Source organism: Acinonyx jubatus, chromosome E4 (genome assembly GCF_027475565.1).
Source record: "Acinonyx jubatus isolate Ajub_Pintada_27869175 chromosome E4, VMU_Ajub_asm_v1.0, whole genome shotgun sequence".
In the NCBI taxonomy this organism is placed as follows: Eukaryota; Metazoa; Chordata; class Mammalia; order Carnivora; family Felidae; genus Acinonyx; species Acinonyx jubatus.
The window spans coordinates 28,615,470-28,634,696 of record NC_069395.1 but is presented as its reverse complement, the minus strand read 5'-3'; the positions used below and the strand labels follow the sequence as shown (position 1 = coordinate 28,634,696).

At 47.5% G+C, this 19,227-nt stretch overlaps 1 protein-coding gene and 1 long non-coding RNA gene across 5 annotated transcripts in view; one reads left to right on the top strand and one right to left on the bottom strand.

Moving 5' to 3' along the window:
- The first annotated feature begins 15,016 nt into the window (after nt 1–15,016).
- Nucleotides 15,017–19,227, top strand: part of NAV1 (neuron navigator 1) — a 243,441-nt gene continuing 239,230 nt past the window's right edge. For all 3 annotated transcript variants that reach the window (XM_053208821.1, XM_053208822.1, XM_053208823.1), the window contains exon 1: nt 15,017–15,991. The gene's annotated coding sequence lies outside the window, so the exon portion shown is untranslated. The remainder of the gene's footprint in view (nt 15,992–19,227) is intronic.
- LOC106974296 (uncharacterized) lies at nt 15,978–17,204 on the bottom strand. 2 transcript variants are annotated; one of them, XR_003425650.2, is made up of 3 exons: nt 16,640–17,204; nt 16,371–16,537; nt 15,978–16,289 (listed from the first exon to the last, which is right to left on the bottom strand). It is a non-coding gene; the product is annotated as an uncharacterized LOC106974296 (long non-coding RNA). The 2 variants fall into 2 exon arrangements; XR_001430128.3 differs by having other exon boundaries at nt 16,940–17,087.

Sequence of the window (19,227 nt, the reverse complement as noted above, 5' to 3'; positions counted from 1 at the left end):
AATCAGGACTTTACAGGAAGAGGTGAGACAAAGTGTGCACCTGCATGTGGTATGGGAGACCGCACAGGCCAAGAGCATTGGGAGCTCAGGACAGGAAGACTCCACTGCAGCAGTCAGGAAGGCTTTACAGGAGCTGAACATATGGTAGTGAACTTGGCCATAAAGGGTGGCTAGGCCCTTGACATGTAAAGATGGAAGGTGTTCCAGTTATCTATTGCTGGGTAACAAATCACCCCAAACTGAGTAGCTTAAAGCAACAACAGTTATTTTTACCTCTCATGGTTCTGGGTTTTACTGAGCTCAGTCACATAGCTCTTGCTCCGGATCTCTCATGTGATTACAATCCGATGATAGCTGGCCAGAGTCATCATGGAGACTTCCTTCTTCACATGGCTGGCAACAGATGTATCTTGTCTTGTTACAGTTAGCCTACAGAAGCCCTGCCTGTAGGCAATCCATGAGGTCAGGACTCTCTCACAGCATGGCAACTGCATAAGGGCAAGCATCCCCAGAGGGAACCGGGAGGAAGTTGCCTTGCCTTCTGTAACCTAGCCTCCGAAGGCACATAGCAGAACTTCCCCCATACTCTTCCAGGTGAGACAGTCACAAGGCCCCACCCATTTTCAAGGAAAGGGGACTCGGACCCCTCCTCTTGATGTGTGAGTGGCAGGTTTCTGGAGGAGCAGGTAGGATAGGAAACATTATCGCGGCCCTTTTTGGAAAGCACAGTTTGCCACAAGCAGGATGGTCATTCCAGGTGGATACCTGCATTGGCGGCACCTGAGGAGATGCATTTTTCTAAGAGGGAAGGCAATTTCTACAGCCTGGGCATTGCTAAGAGAAAACATGAGGTTTTGGAAATATTCACTGTTACCATCTTTACTAAGAATCATGAAACTCATTTCTCTGAAAAGGAGACTCAGAGAAAGGGGGAGATGTACACTGAACTCTCAAGGTGGGGGTGGCAGGAGGCTGAGATGGATGGCCAGCTCCAGCTGCCCGAGACAGTGGAGTGGTGGTCATTGAGGGAGCCCACTATGTGAGGTTCTATCAAGACTGATTCTTAGAAGGGTAAAAACGTTCTGGTGTCACTACAAGAAGTGGCGGGGAATCCCCAGAGGATATGTCCAAGTGAAGTCTTTGAGAGCAGCAGTGGGCAGGGCCAGAACCAGAAAGTAACAATTAATAGGAAGCTATAGTGTAGCCAGAGAGATAAGATGTGCACACGTCAGCATGGTAGCTATCAGTTTTGGTGCGACACAGAAGCAGGGAGCAGTCTTCATGCCAGAACAGGAGCTAGGTCAGAGATAAAATACAGCCCTATGGTTATAAAGCGGGTGACATTGAGATGAATAGGGAGTGAGATCAAGGACCACAGCAGAACGTGAGGGCCCAAGGCCTTTGGTGGGACCAGGGCCCGAATGCTCCGAACACTGTATCAACCACCAGCCTTATAGGAAAAGATGGACGAACGTGGTTTAAAGGCTGGATGAGCCAGGAATGGTAAGATTCAGGCTTGGCTGTCTGGGAATTAGGGGGTTTGTTCACTTAGCAGCTGCTGGATGTCTCATAATGTGCTTCTAGTGACACAGTGTCTGGGCCCTGAGAGCTGAAGGGGAGGGAGACTTTGGCTTTTGCATATTCCATGACCTGACCATATCAATAATCACATTAAATCTAAAAGGTATAAACACCTCATTTAAAGGCAGGGATTGTCAGATTGGACTTTCTGAAGATTTTATTCATTTATTTTTGAAGGAATCTCTATATCCAGTGTGGGGCTTGAACTGACGACCCCCAAATCAAGAGTCATATGTTCTCTGACTGAGCCAGCCAGGCAGCTCCAAGATTGGATTTTTTTAAAAGTAAGACTCAACTATCTGCTATCTACAAGAAATTAACTTTAAACATAAAAACATAAGGGCTCCTGGGTGACTCAGTTGGTTAAGCATCCAACTTTAGCTCAGGTCATGATCTCGTGGTCCGTGAGTTCAAGCCCCACATAGGGCTCTGTGCTGACAGCTCAGAGCCTGAGCTTGCTTCAGATTGTGTCTCCCTCTCTCTCTGCCCTCTGCTCACACACACTCTCTCTCTCTCAAAAGTAAATAAACATTAAAAAATTTTTTAATTCATATAAAAACATTAATAAAAGAATAGGAAAGAAAATACTATGCTAACACTAATCAAATAAAGTTAGAGTTGCTATATTAATACCAGACAAATTGATTTCAGAGAAAAGAATATTATCAGAGATAAAGAGAATCATTTCATAAAGACAGAAGAATCACTTCCTCAAGAGGGTGTAATGCTCCTAAATGTTGGTGCACCTTAACCACCAAACAGAGGAAGGAGATTGTACTCCCTGGGAAATGAACAAAACAAAACAAAAAATATCAAACTTAGGTTTCCACTGCTATTTTATACAAAAGTTACAGAGAACAGTTAAATTTTATGTAACATATAAAGAAGGAGAAGGGGCGCCTGGGTGGCTCAATTGGTTAAGCATCTGACTTTTGGTTTCAGCTCAGGTCATGATCTCACAGGTCGCGAGTTCAAGTTCAGAGTCAGACTCCATACTGACACACGGGGCCTGCCTGGGATTCTGTCTCCTCTCTCTGACCCTCCCCCACTTGTTCTCTCTCTCTCTCTCTCTCTCTCTCTCTCTCTCAAAATGAATAAACAAACTTTTAAAAATAAATGAATAAAATAAAGAAGCAGAAAACTGTGACCCATAACCACCAGAAACCTTCGGTTGACCTAGTTATGGGAATTAGCAGACAATGACTTTAAAATTACTATCATCGATGTGTTGAAGAATTTAAAAGAAAAAAATAGGTAGGATGAGTGAAGTGATAGGGTATTTCAAGAGAAACAGAAATTCCAAGAAAGAGCTAAATGCAAATTGTAGAATTAAAAAATACAGTATCTGAAAATAAAAATGTACTAGATGGGCTTAACAACAAATTGGACACTGCAGAAAAAAAAAATTAGTGATCTGAATAAAGGCCAATTGAAATACCCAAATGAAAGCAAAAAAAAAGAAAAAAATGTTTGGAAATCATTAAGAGAGCATTCACAAGCTGTAGGACAATAGCAAGTTGTCTAATATATATATGATTGGAGTTCTCTAAGGAGAGGAAAGAAACAGTGGGTAGAACAAAATACTTAAAAGAAATAGTGAATGAATTTTTTTAAAGTTTATTTATTTGCAGAGAGAGAGCAAGTGCGTGCATGTGTGCTTGAGCAGGGGAGGGGCAGAGAGAGAGGGAATCCCAAGTGGGCTCCTTCCCATGAACCATGAGATCAAGAGCCAAAATTAAGATTCAGAGGCTTAACCAACTGAGCCACGCAGGTGCCGCAAAATAGCGTATGAGATTTTGATGAAAAAATACAAATCCACAAGTCCAAGATGTGTAACTAAGCACAAGCAGGATAAATACAAAGAAAACCATCCTCGGCACATCAAATTGCCAAAAAACAAAGATAAAGAGAAAAATCTTAAAAACAACCACAGCAGGGCAAAAATAATTCATTGCACCAGTGGGAGCAATGAAAAATATGAAAGCTGTTTTTCATCAGAGAGAATACCATTCACTGATAAATAAACAAAATGTGCTATATTCATACAATGAAGTACTATTCAACAATAAAAAGAAATGAGCTACTTATATATACTAAAATATGAATGAACTTGGGGGCACCTGGGTGGCTCAGTCGGTTGAGTGTCTGACTTCGGCTAAAGTCATGATCTCAAGGTTCATGAGTTCGAGCCCCACATCGGGCTCTGTGCTGACAGCATGGGGCCTGCTTCTGCTCCTCTGTCTCCCTCTCTCTGCCCCTCACCCCTCTCAAAAATAAACATTCAAAAAAATAAAATATGAGTGAACTTTAAAAACATTCTAGGTGAAAAGGGACAAGATGCAAAAGACCACATATTATATGATACCGTTTAATGTCTAGAAAAGGCAAGTCTGTGGAGACAGAAGGTACATTAGTGGTTGCTTGTGGTTCGAGTAAGAACTAGGACTGACTACAAACGGGTTCATAGGAGGATTGCTTTGGGGTGTTGGAAATGTTCTAAAATGAGACTGTGGTGATAGTTACACAATTCTTTAAATTTACTAAAAATCATTGAACTGTACACTTACACTGTGTGGATTTTATGATATGTAAATTCTATCTCAATAGAGCTATTGAAAAGGTAGTGAAAGAGAGAAGCCACAAATTTGAAAAGGATAAATGAAAAGCATATAACTGAAGTGGGATTGTTAGCCACAATATGTAAAGAGTAATTATAAATCAAGGAAAAAAGATGAACAATATAGTTGAAAAAAGATTAGGAGATGGGAATAGAAGGCAATCTTAACGACCAATAAACATATGAAAAAGTACTCAATCTTATCAATGGTTGGTGAAATGCAAATTAAAATCATAATGAGCAGGGCATCTGGGTGGCTCAGTCATTAAGTGGTTCAACCTCCATCTCTTCATTTCAGCTCAGGTTATGTTCCCAGGGTTGTGGGCCTGATTCCTGTGTCATTAAGATTCTTTCTCTCCCTCTCCCTCTGCCCCTCCCCTGTTGGCTCGCTCGCTCTCTCTCTCTCTCTCTCTCTCTCTCAAAATTAAATTAAATTAAATTTAAAAAATCAAATCAAATCAAATCACAATGACCTACAATCTTGCATTTCTCTGGTTGTCCAAAAAAAAAAAAAAAAAACCAAAATCTAACCATCCAAGTGTTACCATAAATGTGGTAAACTTAAAGACATCCAGACCGTCAACCATGCGGGTAGATTCCTGAAGAAACACAAATGTGCACGATAAGATGTGTAGAAGAATTTCTGTAGCAATACAACTGTGCTATAGTGGCAAAAAGCTGGAAATAAGAGAATTGCTAAGTTGTAGTATAGTGGCACAATGGAAAATTACACAGCAGTGGAAATGAATAAATTAAAGCTATATGAATTAACGTAGATGAACCTTACGATGTAATGTTGTGTCAAAAGGAAAGTTGTGGAAGAATGTGCGCAGTATGACTCCATTCATATAATCAAAATATGCAAAGCACACATAGTGTTTGATGTGGTAAAAGTGTAAAGATATGCACAGAAATGATTAACAGCAAGTTCAGAATAGTATTTCCTCTGTGGGGAGAGAGAAATACCATAGAGGAGGAGATGAAATTATATTTGTACTGCTTTCTTTCTTAAACTGTATGGTATTTATGGATGGAATGGTTAAATTTTATATGTCAACTTGACTGGACCGTGGGGTGCCCAGGTATATGGCCAATATTATTCTGGGTGTTTCTGTGAGGGTGTTTTGGGAGGAGATTAAACATTTAAATCAGTAGACTTCAGTAAATCAAATTGCCTTTCCTAATGTAGGTGGGCCTCATCCAATCAGTTGACCCTCCCTAGAATAAAAGAACATTCCTCCTTCCCGATTGCCTTTGAACCAGGACATCAGTTTCTTCCTGGGTCTCAAGCCTACTGGCCTTTGGACTAGTATACCATCAGCTCACCTGGGTCTCAGGCTTTCAAACTTAGATTGGAAGTAAACCATTGGCTCTCCTGGGTCTCCAGCTTACCAACCCGCTTTGCAGATCTTGGGACTTGTCAGCCTCCATAAGTGCCTGAGCCAGTTCCTTAGAATGAATGAAGGAATGAATGAATGAATGAATGAATGAATGAATGAATATCCTATTGGTACTGTTTCTCTAGGGAAACTCGACTACAACAGGAATGTTTGTTAAACTATTTTCCATACATCTATTATGTCTAAAATATTTCAAAATAAAAATTTAAAGAAAGAAGAAAGAAAGAAAGAAAGAAAGAAAGAAAGAAAGAAAGAAAGAAAGAAAGAAAGAAAGAAAGAAAGAGTTGTTAAGATGTCAGGTGCTATAGAGGTCAAGTAACATGAGAACTGGAAAACACCCATTAGACTTAGCTTTTGAAGCCGATGATTGCCTTTGCTGGAGCGGTTTGGGCACTGTGTTCAGAGTGGAGGTCTGACAATGATTGGTGTTGGAGAGACAAGGAGTACACGCACCCTATGAAGTGAAGGACAGCACTGGGCCTGTTGCTGGACGGGGGTGCAGGGTAGAGGAAGGGGTTTGGGAATGAGTGACTTCAGTTGTCCCTGGGGCTGCCATACTAATTCTGTTGGAATTCTCAGCGTGCTGGTGCTCCTTTGGCTCCTGTGACTATTCCAGTAAAGATTCTGGAAGACTTGGATTTTGTCTCTAGGGTGTCCAAACTGATTCCTAAAATAACTTAACCACAGATGCAAATATCCTAGATGTCAGCTTTCTTAGCAGTGGTTTTCCAAAGAGCGTAATACTAAGCTCTTTCCATGGAAAGAAAGACATTAAAGCCATGATTATCACACTGTTAGCCCCAGGTCTAAGTGGGGGAATGTCAGACTCACAATAAATTAAGCTAAAAGTTCAGGAAGGCTCTGCACTGGAATAAGAAAGAGAGAGAGGGAGAGGTTTTTCTTTTCTATTTTCCTTCCCCCCCCCCCCCCTTGTTGAGTGGTTGAATTTGGCTAATGGAGTGTTGCTAATGGTTTCCGAATTTAGGTTCTCAGGGATCTGCAGCAGGGAGTTGTTCCAAGCCACAGGGGCTGAAGGGACACACTAGTCTGTCTCACTCCTCCCAGAAACTCAGTCTGGGTTTTACTCTAATTTCTTGGTTTCATCAGAGGAGCTCCAGATGAGGAGAGATTCTGCCCTGGGGTATTTCTCCCTACCCCTCCCAGACAGATTGCAAGCTTTTTCCAATACTCCATTCTCCCCGGGGCTTTCCCTGGTTGCTGCAGAGAGAAACCCGCCAGCAGGGGTCAGAAGTGTCTCACATCTGGCCTGGAGCCGCTGGCCACATGTGCTGTTTGTCCTGGCATCGCCAGGGTTCATGGGGAACTGGAGAACACCTTCTTGCTAATGCCTTGGCATCACTGTGAGCGTCACCGGCTCACGGTTCCTTTCCCTGAATGTGTAGTATGATGGGGAAATGGAAGATATGTTCATTCAAAGACTGAAGTGGGTGTGGGGGTATAATCCAGACATCAGCAATGCCAATTCGCCATCTGGTTTTCTACCAGGTTTTTATGTGTATTGGCACGTGCCATGCACTCTGTAGGTCTGGATGTCAGAGGACGTGTGGCTCGGGTCTGCCTTGTTGAAATTTTCTCAGATTCCTGGGGCGTCTGGATTTGCTCCGCACCCAGGCGCTCCACGAGCTCTCCCACGGCTTAGAGGAAAGTTTGTGCGCGGCTCCTACGATGCCTGCCCAGGCCACGCCTCCACGCATGCTCAGTTTGGACTGGAAGTCTCCCAGGGCAGCCGTCTCCAGAACAAATGTCTGAGCGGCCCAAGCCACACAAGAGCAAGTTCTGCTCTCGTTTTCAGACTCTTCCTAATCCTTGGCCCCACTGCAAGTCTACTCCCCAGCTCTAGTTCTCTTTGACTCCTCTGGTTCACATTGCTGTTCCGCTGCCAGGATAGCTAAAGGGATCCCACTGGAGGTGTCTGTCTCCCTCCTTGCTCCTTGGTCTCCCCCACCCCTAAGTGGTAGGGGTGGGAGCAGCCAGAGAACCAACGGGGGCCTATGGGACAGGTATACAGAACTCTGGGCTGGAAGGGGTTCCAGTCTGTAGCTGAGATTCTCAGGGACCCAGCACCTTCCAGGCAGCCTCCATGAGCTGTTGTGACAGGCAGAAGCCATCCCTTTCCACCTGCCAAAAGGAGGACGTCTGCAAAGCCTGGGCACCTGGCCTGCTATCCCAGGAGTAGAGTTACAGCAGCTGATCTAGGCAACAGGTGTAGCCTGCATGGTACAGCTGCTGCTGGGCACATCTGTACAGGTGGGGGAGGGCTGCACCAGCAGGGCCCGTCAGTCATTCCTTCCCACACTCCCCAGAGCTGAGGGGGATGTGCAGAAAGGACCAGGGCTGAGAGAAATGTGGGGAAACTGGGGTGAGCGTTCACAGAGCACTAATTTTCTTGAGATCCCAGAGTAGGCCCCCTTGCCAGGTTGCCCCAAAGTCAGCGCAGCTCGTCCCAGCAGCTTGAGAGTCAGAGCCCTGAGCCCTCCTCCTTTGTCTTGCTGCCCAGTGCCTTGGCTTGCAGCTAGCTCCTCTCCCTTCCAGGCTGGCTCAGCTCAGGCATTTATTTGCAGGCTGGAGCTCAGGATCCTGGCCTGCAGTGGCTCTCCCAGAAAACTGGGAGGGACGGGACTTGAAAGAGTGGCTCTTTATATATGCAGATGATTTCTTGCCATTTTAGTTCCTCAAACCACAGAATCAATTAAAGGGAAAGGGGCACATTTGGGGGCTCTGGGTCTGTGTCAGGCACTGGGTCCAATGCTTTACCTACATCACCTCATCAAATCCTACCCCAAACCCTGCCAGGTATATATTGTCAGGATCATTTCCGTTTCATAGAAAGAAACCAAGGTTATGGTCACAGAGAATACAGTGAATCTGACACTCGATTGCAGCCCTCACTCCAAAGCTTGTACTCTGTCCATTGTACACGCTGCCTGAAACCTCCCAGTTCATGGGGAATCCCGCATCAGGCCTCATCCCTCTTCCCTATGTAGGGGAATCCCTGCCTATCCCCAACTCATCCATTTCTGCTTAGTGCAGCCAAAGTCACCTCTACAACCTCAATCGCCAGGTTCGTTTGACAACTCACAGCCGTCCAACACCTCCAGTCACCCCACTGCCACCCAAGTGGATGCCACAGCTCCCACGCTCTTGTCAATGGCTTCTCACACCTAATTCCCTTCTCTTGGTCTAGCCCTGCTCCCCCTCAAGCCCTATCATGGGCCTGAAAACCTTTTGCCTCTATCTACCACTTTTCAGTGGTCCAACTCCACACCGTTTTTTCCCCTCTCAAGACACTTATTTTCTTAGTATTTTAAGAAGATTTATTGACACGGGGCGCCTGGGTGGCTCAGTTGGTTGGTTGTCTGACTTCGGCTCAGGTCATGATCTCATGGGTTTTGAGTTCAAGCCCCGCATCGGACTCTGCACTGACAGCTCAGAGCCTGGAGCCTGTTTCAGATTCTGTGTCTCCCTTTCTCTCTGCCCCTTCCCTGCTCGCATGTGCTCTCTCTCTCTATCTCTCAAAAATAAGTAAACACTAAAAGAAATTTTTTTTAAAGAATATTTATTGATAGAAGAAAATGTTCACAGAATATATTAGGAATACCTTACCATTTCTTTTTTTTAACGTTTATTTATTTTTGAGACAGGGAGAGACAGAGCATGAATGGGGGAGGGTCAGAGAGAGAGGGAGACACAGAATCCAAAACAGGCCCCAGGCTCTGAGTTGTCAGCACAGAGCCCGACGCGACGCTCGAACTCACAAACAGCGAGATCATGACCTGAGTCGAAGTCGGATGCTTAACCGAGTGAGCCATCCAGGTGCCCCAATACCTTACCATCTTATTTGTCATTGTATAAGTCATCCATGGATGCATGTTCCTTGTAAGAATAACCACAGCAATTCAAGCATACAGAAAAAATTAATGACTCCCCTGATGACTCTCCCAGAAGTAACCATTGACATCAGTTTAGAGTGTCTTTCCAGACTTACCAAAAAAAAGTGTATTTGCATACGGGTTTATGTACGCATAGAAATATATAGTTTTGTGAGGCATCTCTTGACGTAGATCATATTATGCAAATTATTTTGCAACTTCTATTTCTCTTAATACTCAGTATGAAGATTCTAGGACTATGCTGTATACCTTACACAGTTTGTATATAAGTTCTGGGTGAAGACATACCATTCTTTACTGAGGCCTTAAGAATCTAGCTTGGGGTGTGCCTGGCTGGCTCATTTGGTAGAGCATGAGACTCCTGATCTCAGGGTCATGAGTTCAAGCCGCATGTTGGGGGTAGAGTTTTCTAAAAAAAATAAAAAATAAAACTTAAAAATAAAAAGAGTCTAGCTTAGGCTCTGTTCCTTGTCCAATGCGTAAAACCGGCTACATAATTTCCAGAGTCCAATGCAAAATAAAAATGTGGGCTCCTGTATTTAAAAAAATTATTGAGAGGGGCGCCTGGGTGGCTCAGTCAGTTGAGCATCTGACTCTTGATTTTGGTTCAGGTCATGAGCTCATGGTTCGATTTGTGGGTTTGAGCGCTACTTGGGATTCTCTCTTGCTCCCTCCTTCTCTTTCTGCTTCTCCCCCACTCGTGTGCCCTCTCTCTCTCTCTCAAAATAAATAAACATAAATAAATAAATAAATAAATAAATAATAAAAATGTAAACATTGCAACAGGAAAGCATTAAACCAAACAGGGGGTCCTTCTAAGCCTGGGGTCCTGTGTAACTGCACAAGTCACATGCCCATGAGGTTGGCCTACCCATGGGCTCTAGGCATGGGTGGTCCCTTGAGGCACTTACGAGCTATAAGACCCACGCACAATATTGACCTCACTTGCTTCACCTATAAAATACAAACAAAAATGGGCTCTACAGAGACTGGCTGTCTCCTAGATGCCTTGAGTCATTGCATCCCCTGTTTTGAAAATGGACATTCCTGCCTCAGCCTCCACATTGGCTCTTGTCCCTCGATTCTGCACCCAGCCTTCCCCAGCTGCATTCTCTGTTCCAAGGCCAGCATGCTGGGCATTCCAGCTCTCACACAAGCAAACCCCCAGGGTGTGTGTCTGCCAATTGGCATTGTTCTGGGGGCACCCACAAAACAGCAGGGGGGCCAGACAATGACATCCTTGTGCCTTGGGTAGAAAGTCTCTCCAGAGATAAGAGAGCACTGAGCTATCAACCAAGAGACCGGTTTCAGTGCCAGCCGTGCCACTAAATTGGCTGTGTGTTCTCAATGGGCAAGTTGCTTAACAAGTTGGCACCTTAGCTTCTTTATCTCTTAAAGGAGAGGGTGGGATTAGATAGTCTTTAAGACCACTCCCAGTTCTGAAAGTCTGTATTTAAATGACTCTAAGAAAAAAAAAAAAATGACTCTAAGAGACTGTATGGTAAACAACATTGCTTGGGCATTTACCATACACCATTTGCAAGCTCATTTAGTGCTGATAACAAGCCTATGAGGCAGGCACTTTTTTTACATTTTACAGATGAGGGAGTTGGGACTCAGATTAAAACATATACTGAAAAAAAAATGAAGAAAAAAAACACATACTGAAAGAGGAAAGTTTGGGGGTGATGGGAACATTCTAAAACTTGTAGTGATGGCTGCACAACTCTATCGATTTACTAGAAATCATACAATTGTACACTTACAATGGGTGAACTTCACAATCATTATACCTCAAAAAAGCTGTTAGAAAGGAAGAAAGGAAGGAAGGAAGGAAGAAAGAAAGAGAGGAGGAAATGTACTGAGGCTAGTAAATGATGGAGCCCTTCGCTGCTACCCCACACTACCACCCAGAGACTCCCTTTCTCTGCAGATACAGAGCACTTGAAAGCATGGACTCAGGAGCCTGGCTGCCAGTTCAGACCATGGCTCTGGCACTTAACGAGCTGTAAGACCCACGCACGATATTGACCTCACTTGCTTCACCTATAAAATACAAACAAAAATGGTGCCTATTTCAAGCGGTTGTTGTGAGGATTAAATGGATTAATGTATATGAAGTGCTTGGAATTGCAGCCAAGTGCTACAGAAGGTATGGACTGTTACCGGCTCCAGGATTGCTACAGCCACAGCCAGCCTTCTTAAAGGGGACTGCTTCTCCTTGCCAACCCCTTCTCTGTCCTCCTGGCCCCTTAAAGAGACACTTCTTTTGAAAAGCCATCTTTGGAAAAACACTGTGATGAATTTCAGTACATCTCACTTCCTGGTAACAAAGAAAGGGAGAAGCAGCATCTTCCCGATAAGGCAGTGACTCGCTCTGTCTCGTAAAACATTCATTACTGTGCCAGCTTTTCCCACAGACTGTTTCTCCCAGGTCCTCCTCAGCTCAAACAATCAACACAGAGAGCCCTTCTTAAAGGGGGTCCTGAGGCCAGTCATGAGGCCTGAGTGGCCACAGACGGGGACAACTGCTTTGTTCACACTCCACCCCATCTCACCATCATGCAGCCCCTCACGGGTTAATGAATCAAGCTAGAAAGGGCAAGGGTTTTTAGTGGACAGTCAGCTCTCTACCACTTAAAAATGAGTTTTCAAGCCCTGAGCCCATAACCAGAGGGCATGTGACTGGGGTGGGGAAGAGGATGGGCTGGGGATGTGGGCTGATGCTTTCCGTCTGATTATCACACTTCTGCTTATATTTGCACAGCATTTTATAGCCACTTTCTCTTCCATTATCTCACTGACTACTCACCTAAGCCTTGGTGGGTGATGATTGTTGTCCCCTGGGTGTCAACACCCCTTTTTAGTGACGAGCACATGGAGGTGACGCCCTTCAGCAAGCCGCTGAACCAAAGCGCGGACTCAGGTCTCCTGATACCATGCCCAGTGTTTTTCCACTGTGCTGAGGAGGAGGAAGTCAGAGACTCCCTCGGACTCCACCTCAGAAGCTCTAATGGCATTTACTAAATGGCCAAGAAAATAAAGCAATGTGCTGTCTTCATATTCCCATCAAGGGCCTTACAAACTTCTCTGGAAACCCTGAACAAGAGAGCCCAGAGGTAAAGGCAGTTCCTCCGTGGGTCACATGGAACGTGAGAGCTCTGACTCTGTTCAAATCCCCGAGGTCCCCCATCAGATAACCCTAGTGGTGAAACAAATGAGCATTGGTCCATAGACCTCAGTGTTCCAGGAAAACAGGCAGAGCCCCCAAAGAAATCAGGCTGGACCTGGAAATGTCACTTGCTACGTGCTTCCTGAGGCTCCCAAAGCCCTCATCTCAACTCAAGCCAGGTCTGAGACTCCATAAGGGTGACAACAGGCTCCTGGGCTGGTTTTTTAAAACCTATTTGTCACATTGACATTAATCCTCTTGTTAACAATCTTCTGCCCTGAAGCAGGATTGAGTCTAAGCTGTGCAAGGAGTCGGGGCAAAGGGAGTTGTTGGGTTTTAAGAAGTCTCAATAAGGTCAGCAGGGCCTGGAGGCCACTTTCTTCATGAGCCAGTAGGGGGGAAGGGGAACACTTGCTGAGCAAGGGTCCCCAGCAGTGAGCCTGCATCTTCTTCAATTACCAACCTTTCACTCCCCAGCACCCCTGTTGTTGTCTCCACCCTCCACTCCCCACAACCAGGCCCTTGCCTTTACTTCTTATTGATTTTCATATTTAAGGAAAATCCATTTGCTTGATTCAGAGCAACTGAGTCATCACTGTGTTCAGAGGAAAATCACTCACAGAGTAGACACTTGGCAGAAGCCACTTGCGGGATGGGCGGGGACTCTGCTTACACCCCAACAGCGCTTTGTCCAGAGTTGCTTCTGGCTTCTCTCTTGCTCTGTCCTGGCCACCTTCTCTCCCATGAGCCTTCACATCCACTGCCCGTCACCCCAACCAGACTGGCCTGTTTGTTCTCTGCCTTCCAACCTGTCCACATGCTATTATGTTTATCTGCTGGAGGTTTATGATTGGGACATTTGGAGCAGGGTCAGAGACGACTTGTAGGATCAGCCATCCACAAATGGGGGTGGGGAGCTATTAATCATATGCACCAATGGAAGAAATTAAACTCGTACAAATCATGGCTTTGGCCCTCTTTATCTTTCTGGGTAGTGCCCAAGGAACAGCATCATTCCAGCATTACCCATGTGGGTGAGGGCCCCTGTGTCTCACCTCAGGATGGGTCAGGGGCAATTCAGTCTCTGATACTGGTTTGTATGACTATTGTGTAATCTTGGTCCCTGGGCCTAGGAGGGCCAAGGACCTCAGCCAATCCACCCTATGAGCCCTCAAGAAGGGACAGTGCTTCTTGTTTTTTTAAATGATTTTTTTTAACTTATTAATTTTTGAGAGATAGAGACATAGAGCAGGAACAGAGACAAAGGGCAGAGAGAGAGAGAGAGAGAGAGAGAGAGAGACACACACAGAATCCTAAGCAGGCTCCAGGCTCTGGGCTGTTAGCACAGAGCCCCACACAGGGCTCGAACCCAGGAGTGAGATCATGACCCAGGCGCCCCAGAGACAGTGCTGCTTCTTAAAGCACCAGGCTCCCCTTTGCAGGCAGAGGGGACTGCGCAAAGAAAGGAAGAATTCCAGGTAGCACATCGTTGAATGTCAAATGGATGCAAGGTTGTAGGACTCAGACTCAATAATTCATGGTGAGTGACATCCCGCACTCTTCTAAGCAGGCCACCCGTGTTTATCGCACTTAATCCTCCCAACAATCTTATGAGATAGTAACAATTATTATCCCATTTACAGACGACGAAATCGGGGCCCTCAGAGGTTCAAGTATTCGTTCAAATTCCCACGGCTAGTAAGTAGTAGATCCAGGATTTGAGCCCAGACAGTCTGCCTTAGGAGCCCATACTTTTAGCCATGACATCCTCATCTCAGGTGCCCCTCAGAGACAGCCCCCTCCCCACCGCAAAAGACAATTCATTCCTTTCATGTCAAAATCCTTCCCCCTGATCGGATGGGAACTTCAATGTCACTGCTAGTTCACTGTCTAGTGCGCCTTCATCCTCCCTTATGTCCACATGCACTGCGGCCTGCTTGGCTGGAAAGGGCCCCAGGCAAAACTTAAGGGTTCTCATCCTGACCCTGCTCAGCTTCCTACTGGTTGATACTTCAGAGACCTCCCAGGGAGTTGACCTTTCTGCTTTCTATCCTTCAGCCCCTCAAGACCCCGGAAATCAATCAGTCCTCATGATGGCTAGAGCTGGTGAAATCTCTGATCCCAATCGGCTGGGTCCTTGGCCACAGTTACTCCCTTTCACCCACAGAGCTCAAAGCTTGCTCCAGAGGCAGAGGCCACCTGATTTCCTTCTGCCCTCTTCCTGCAGAGTCTGGACGCCCTCAGGCCCGGAAGCGGGGGTGAGGGTGGGGGTGGGGGTGGGGGTATGAGGGATGGGGGGTGGAATCCTTGCACTGCGGAGAGGTTGCCGAGGTTCTGGCCGAGAACGCTCTTCGGGTCTTGTCATTTTCTCTCTCATCTTCTGCCCCCTCCCCCCACTTCCATGGGCCCTAGAAGGAGGAGGGGCAGCGGCAAAGTAGAGAACGTGGGAAGAAGTCACGTTATTTTACTGAGCACCTACTATTTGCCGGGCACTTCTGGGGCCTCCCCTCTCCTCTGCACCCGAGATCCAACTCAGATAGGGGTAGAGAGGAAGGAAGGGTGGGCGGAGTCAGAAGCGGGTTGAGGAGGCTGGCGGATTCATCTGCCCCCTTTCAGTGAACCGACCGAACTAACTGCAGCCCGAGGACTTGCTGGGGAGGGGTGGCGGGTCCCCGGGCAAAGGAAAGGCTCAATTGTGCGAAGGCTTCCTGCCCTGCCAGCTCGCGGCCCCAGCCTAGCTACCAAGCAGCCGCCTTTCTGCGGCTGGGGAGGCGGGACGGGAAGGCGAAGGCAGGAAAGGGTTACGGGAATAGCTTTCCAATGACAAAGTCTGGAAGGGACCCATGCCTCCGCCCCTCTGCGGGTTAAACTGGCACAGTGCGGGGGGAGGAAGACGAGGGCGACCAGAAACACAGCCTGCCCTGCTGCCCGCCCCCCCCACACCCCCCGGTCGCCGGGCACCCCCTCCCCGGGCCCGCGTCGGAGGCAGCCGGCGTGTGCCTGGGGCAGCGGGTCACGAGGCTCCGCCCCCGGCAGCCCGGCCCCGGGGGACGCACTTTGTTCAGGATGCCGCCTCCCCGCTCATTGTGGGGCCGGGGCCGGCGGCGGCCCTAGTGTGAGCGCGCGGCTGGAGCGCGCGGCGGACGCCGACCCCCGAGCGAGGGCCGGACCCGGCCCGGGGACCCCGGAGAAACTTTCTTATCGCGAGGAGAGCGCGCCCGGCCCCGCGCTGCGCTGGGGATGCGCGGCTCTGCGCGGCGGCGGCGCGGACCGGGACCCGGAGCTGGAGCCGGGGAGGGCAGGCGCGCCGGTGAGTGGCCCGCGCGGGGTCGTCGCGGGGGCGGGGACCGGGCTGCGCGCGGCGACCGCCGCTTCCCACTTTGCCGGGCCGGGACAGATCCCCGGGGGGAGGTGAGCCTGGTGCCCCGGGGAGGCTACGGGCTGGGCTCGAGAGAGGCGCTGGAATAACAACGGAGGCGCTGGCGGCTTCCCGGGAGGGTGTGTGCCGAGGCGTCCCTGGGGGACCGCGCGTCTGCTCCAGGACTTGACTCACTAGGGGCTACCAGCGTCAGCCTTTCGGAGCCTCAGTTTCCCTTTCTGTGAAATACCTGCAGTGTAAAGTGTGTTGAGATCCTATAACCAAAGACACCAAGTGCTACGTTATTACACACACACACACACACCCGTACCCGTGTTTTCTCCCATCCCAGCGGAGCGAGCAGAGCAGCTGGAGCAGGTGACCTTGCCGGGCTGTTCCAGAAAATGTTCACTGGGTGCCCAGGTTGTGCTGCGAAGCGTCGGCCGGCCACACTCCCGGAGGCTGTCCTCTTTGGAGCCAGCCCAGTGGAAGTGTTCCCTGGGGGAGACGGGAGGGAGGAGAAAGGAAGGTTGAGTGAACACCAGGAGCTCACCTGAGGGCTCTCGGGCGCTTGGGCTCTTGTGGTCCCTCTATCCTCACCCAGTATAACCTGGTCCTAGGATAAAGAATCAGCCAAGTCTGCAGAGGGCAGAGAGGGGAGACAGGATCAGGGGAGGGCGTGAGTGGTGAGTGGTGGGGGCGGTGTGCAGGGGTGAAGTCCACTCAGCAGAGAGGGTTTCTTGTCCCCCGGAGCCCAACACGGGAAAATCAGCTGGTGAGTCAATGGGACTTTGTTAGGACAGCCACAGGGCGCAGCTGGCGCCGGCTTAAGGGAAGCGCCCGGATCCCCCCTTGATAACATGCTGTTTATCTGGCTTCCTGTTTCGATGATTGGGATACCATTGGCTTGTTCAAATTCAATGCTGAAAAGCCTGCGGCCACGTTCCTTCTGCAAAAGCAGAGGGCTTGCCTAGGTTTTCATCTTTCATCTGCCTTGTTCCGGATGCATGGTGTCCCCTATAACTCACTTGTAATGGGGCAGCTGGACTTCACACAAAGAACCCCTCCCCAAGTAGGCGGAGCTGCCACTTCAGAGACCTTGGCTCCCTTCAGACCCAAAATACATGTGACTCCAGCCTGCTTATGAATTTTTTTTATCCTGCTTTGAATTTTGGTTGGTGTATCTTTGGAATTAAGCTGGGAAAGGAGACTATGGCTATGGGTTGCCTCCCCTAAAAAGAACTTTATGTCATCTTAGTGGTGCATGCTTTCACCGTTAATTTCTGGGGGAAGTTATCAGTTTGTAGTTCTATATCATCCTGTGTTGCTAACAAGCTGGTTGGTCAGAGAGCAAATAATTTGCCTTTCTGTTTTGGTTTTCACTTCTTTAAAATGGAACTGGGGATAATTGCTACTCCTGGAAAAATAAACAAGGCTTTTGGGTCTGTGCTTCAGCCTCTAGGGTCTATTTCCTAAACTTCCTAGGTTAAGGGGGAGCAGCCCCTACTCTGAACTCCAGAAATTTATCTGAACTCCGTTGTGGCAGGTTTCACTTTGTGTTTTACTTTTTTTTTTTTAATGTTTTTCTTAACGTTTATTCATTTTTGAGAGACTGAGAGAGACAGAGAGTGAACAAGGGAAGGGCAGAGAGAGGGAAGCACAGAATCTGAAGCAGGCTTCAGGCTCTGAGCTGTCAGCACAGAGCTGGATTCGGGGCTCGAACTCGCAAACTGCGAGATCGTGACCAGAGCCCAAGTCTGATGCGCAACCAACCGAGCCACCCAGGTGCCCCTCCATTTGTGTTTTAGACATTTGGGATTTGTGCACATGTCTTATCTCCCGATGAATGCTATCTAGCCAGATATCCTGTCTGAGCACCCAGCACATAGTAGGCACTTTATAAACGTTTGCCAGATAATACGTTTGGAAAAAAAATCTAACGAACACCCAGGGGCCTCCCATCCAAATCCAATGCCCTTTTATTCATTTTTTGAGAGTTGTTTGATTTGCCTCCACTCCACTTTTTCCCTCTCAAAACACGGTCCATAATAAGGTTGACTTGCCCACAGGTGGGCAAGCTTTAAGCATTTGGGCCTTTTGTGAGTCTACTTGGGGAGCCCTGGCCCTGGGAAACTGAAAACAGGAATGCTGTTTTTCCTTCCTTGCCAAATCTGCTCCCCTCCTGAGTCCACGTGAACCTCTGGCTTCGCTCAGCTTTGGTCAAGTAGAAAAGAGGGGCCTGGAGTAGAAAAATCTTTTGTCCATTCTTTACAATTTGTCTCTCTTCCCATCTTTATTTTCTATCAATGTCACTTCCCTTTTCTTTTACAGTTCTTTTGAATTCTTAATGGGTTTGGCCTTTAGAAAAACTAGATTGTCAAAGTCAAAAGGATCTTTTCCCCTCCCAACCCCTGCCCTGCCCTCCTCCCCTTTTATGGACAAGATCCAGAGGGCAATGGACTCAAAGCCACACAGCTAGGGTGCTTTAGAGGCCAGCCTAGACAGCAGGCAGGTCTTCTGGCCACCAGTCTAGGACTCATTACCTTTCAGCAAATCACCTCCTTGCACTCAAGGTTTTTCTCGGCCTAGTATGTCCATCCACAGATCCCAGCACATGTTAGCTAGTTGTCCGTGAGAGAGGAACAGAAACAAGAGGTTAGGAGACCTATCTCAGTGATGGAAACCAACCACCAGCTCTTAGAGTCTCTGGAACATGGAGAACTAAGAATGTGGCAATACTTGGCAAACCCTTCATCTTTCTGGCCCCTAGTCACAAAACAATAATTAAAAACACTTTCTAGTTCCTTCTTCCACTTAAAAAAAAAAAAACCCAAAAAACCCAAACCCACCAACTTTTCAAGTGAAAAACACCCTCCTCAGTAAACAGTTTGCTGGGCCTAATCTGTTCCCCCAACCTCCCAGGAAGGCTGACTCAGGCCTGATTTCCTCTGAGGAGCCTGGGATTTTACTTCCTTACTTCCTGTGACTCTTGAGACATGAAGGGAGGCAGGATGGCCAAGACTCCGGCCTTTCTGAAGTGCCTGTGCGTGTAGTTCCGCTTCTTCCACACGTCCTGTGCAGTCCATGCGACCGTCCCCGTCAACCTTTGTGCTCTACTTAATTTTAATATGAGATGCACTAATATGCGTGAAAAGTTAAAGGTGCAGATGCATGTGCCTCCACCCTGA